The sequence below is a fragment of the Octopus bimaculoides genome, chromosome 20, assembly GCF_001194135.2.
Source record: "Octopus bimaculoides isolate UCB-OBI-ISO-001 chromosome 20, ASM119413v2, whole genome shotgun sequence".
Lineage (NCBI taxonomy): Eukaryota > Metazoa > Mollusca > Cephalopoda > Octopoda > Octopodidae > Octopus > Octopus bimaculoides.
Genome location: NC_069000.1, coordinates 20,552,281 through 20,555,277, shown reverse-complemented (window position 1 = coordinate 20,555,277; position 2,997 = coordinate 20,552,281). Strand labels below are relative to the sequence as shown.

General features: G+C 40.9%; 1 long non-coding RNA gene across 6 annotated transcripts in view; it reads left to right on the top strand.

Moving 5' to 3' along the window:
* The window catches only part of LOC106881631 (uncharacterized), a 385,740-nt gene that overhangs the window by 262,873 nt on the left and 119,870 nt on the right, over nucleotides 1-2,997 (top strand). For all 6 annotated transcript variants that reach the window (XR_008266350.1, XR_008266345.1, XR_008266349.1 and 3 more), the window contains one exon: nucleotides 2,777-2,909. This is a non-coding gene — a long non-coding RNA (uncharacterized LOC106881631). The remainder of the gene's footprint in view (nucleotides 1-2,776; nucleotides 2,910-2,997) is intronic.

Sequence of the window (2,997 nt, the reverse complement as noted above, 5' to 3'; positions counted from 1 at the left end):
TTATTATTATTATTAAGATGGCAAGCCGACAGAATCGGTAGCACGCCGGACGAAATGCTTAGCGGCATTTGGTTCGTCCGTCTTTAGATTCTAATTTCGAATTCCACCGAGGTCAACTTTGCCTTTCATCCTCTCGGGGGGGGGGGGGTCGATAAGACAAGTGCCAGTTTGAGCACTGGGTTCGATGTCCGCTAAAATTGCTGGTCATGTGCCAACATTTGAAACCATTATTATTATTATTATTATTGTTGTTGTTGTTGTTGCTCTTGTTCTTTATATATATGGAGGAGGAGAACGGAAAAAGAGGAAAGAAAAGTAGATACATGCGCCATAAGTTGTGGCTACAGTGCAGAAGCTATTGTATGGTAATACAACTTGCGGTTGTATTTCATGATCTCTGTAGAGGTCACAGAAAGAATGGTAGCCATAACGGCCAGAGAAAGTAGTAGTAGTAGTAGTAGTAGTAGTAGTAGTAGTAGTAGTAGTAGTAGTAGTAGTAGTAGTAGTAGTGGTGGTGGTGGTAGTGGTAGTGGTAGTGGTAGTGATGATGTTGGTAGTTTTCATTTTATAGGAAGTATTAAGTGGTTACAGTTAATGGTAGTATAATAGTAATAGTTACTGTAGTAGTAATAGTAGTAGTAGTAGTAGTAGTAGTAGTGGTGGTGGTGGTGGTGGTGGTAGTAGTGGCGATGGTGGTGGTGGTGGTGGTGATAGTGTTATAACTAGTTGTGGTGGCAGAACAAGGAAAAGGAGGAGGCGCATCACACTGTGAGTGAATCGCGCGGTTAGAAATTTACTCACTAACAACTTGAACACACAGACACACACACACAAATACACACACACACACAACGAAAATACATCGTATATACACTGTATAATATACACATGGTATATACATGCAAAAATACATTCATGTAAATATATATATAAATACATATATATACACTCACTAATGCGTGCGTATATATGTGTTAGTGTATATGCGTGTGTGCGCGTCGAATGATGTTTATACATGTGAGTATATACGTTTGCAGCCTCTCTCAAAACATCACATATACCGGTATTTTTTCCTCCATTGCTATATGCCTCTTTCTCTCTCTTTCTCGTTCTCTCGCTCTCTCTAGCTCTCTCTCTCTCTCTCTCTCACACACACCCGGGTTGGCTGTTATTCTTCTTCCTAAACATATTAGAAGCAGCTACAATTCAACCTAGTATAAACAGTAAATGTACAACCATTCTACTCATGATAGTTGTAATAATGCTACACCAAAGCCTGCAGTCTAACGTAAGAGGGCGCTTCTGTATTTATACTGGACGTTATGACTACCCCTCCTCCTACCTTTTTCTTTGCCACTTTTACATATATTCTCACATTCTCTTTCTCTCGTCCCTTCGCTCACTCTCCGTCGATTTCCTTACACTTTCTCCTTCAAATCATTAACCCCCCACCACCACAACTCTTTCACTTTTTCTTTCTTCTTCTTCTTCATTCTTTCCTCCTCTCTGTCTTTTAAACCTGTTCACTCTCTTCAATCGTTCCGTCTGAAACTCTATAGCACACTACAGTTTTAATTTAGTCTCCGACTCTAATTCTTCGTAACTCTGCTTCTTCTTGTTATGTTAGTAAGTCATACCCAGTTATACTACCACTTCCATCCTCATTCAAGTGCACGCTCGTGCGCATACACTCATACACATATACTATATACACATATCCATAGTCATACCATACATACGCCATTATACATCTGGTTTCACACACGCACACGTACACACAAACACACACACACACACGTACAAGAAACGTCTGTTTTCAGTACAACACTCTAACATCATACTGATCGTTCACCCCGGTCTTGTCTCTTACGCTTTCTTCCGCACACACATACACATAATCCTACCTACTCTCTCTCACTCTCTCCCCCTCTCTCTCTCTCTTTCTGTCATTTTAGTTCTCTCACACTTTACTCCCATTTCATTTTCTATCTTTTTTTATTGCTACACAGACACACACAGACGAACACACACACATACAAACCAATTCTACTCGCTCACTTGTCCTTTGTTTTCACCTACTGTATTTCATCACACCTAAACGAAGCATATTCTCTCTACTTCCCATGCTGTCTTTAATTCTCCTGTATCCTCTCATTGTTCTGTTCCTGTCTTTCTATATTCCCCCCCTCTCTCTATCACTCTCTCCCTTTCTCTCTCTCTCTCACACACACACCAATACACACTCCTTCGCTCTATACCTTGTTTCTCTCTCCTCCTCCCTCTCTCTCTCTCTCCCTTTCATGCACACACACACACACACACCCTTTCGCTCAATCTTTTTCTCTCTCACTAATTCACTCACTCAGTCACTCACACACTCACCCTTTCACTCACTCACTTACTCACTTACTCACTTACTCACTCACTCTTTCACTCACACACTCACACACTCACTCACTCACTCGTTACCTTTCTACTCCTCTCTCTTTCTCTTTCCCTCTACTGCTTTACTACCTCCCAATTACATACAGTCGATCTAATTCTGTTTTATTTGTCTGTCTTCCTGCTGTTTCCTCTTCCTCCCCCTTTTCCTTATCTAACCTTTATTCACATTCTCTGCTATGCGTTTCTTTCCAAGATTCTCACTATATTTGTTTGCATTTCTCTCTCTCTCTCCCTTTCTCACTCAACTCTCACTATCTCTCATTCTCTCGTTTTTACTACTCTTGTTTTTTTTTTCTCACACTCTCTCGTTATCTCTCACTTTCTCCTTCAGTCTCTCTTTCTGACGGTAGCGAGGAGATGCGAGTTTGACGTCCACAACGTCGCGTGTTAATGCAGCGCCCAGACCCTGTATCACCAAATCTACTTCACTACCAGAAAAATGGACGCCATATTGCTACAACCAGGTGAGTGAATATATATTTGTCAAAGACTTACACTGATACACACTCACATACACACATACACACATACACACACACACACATATATAGA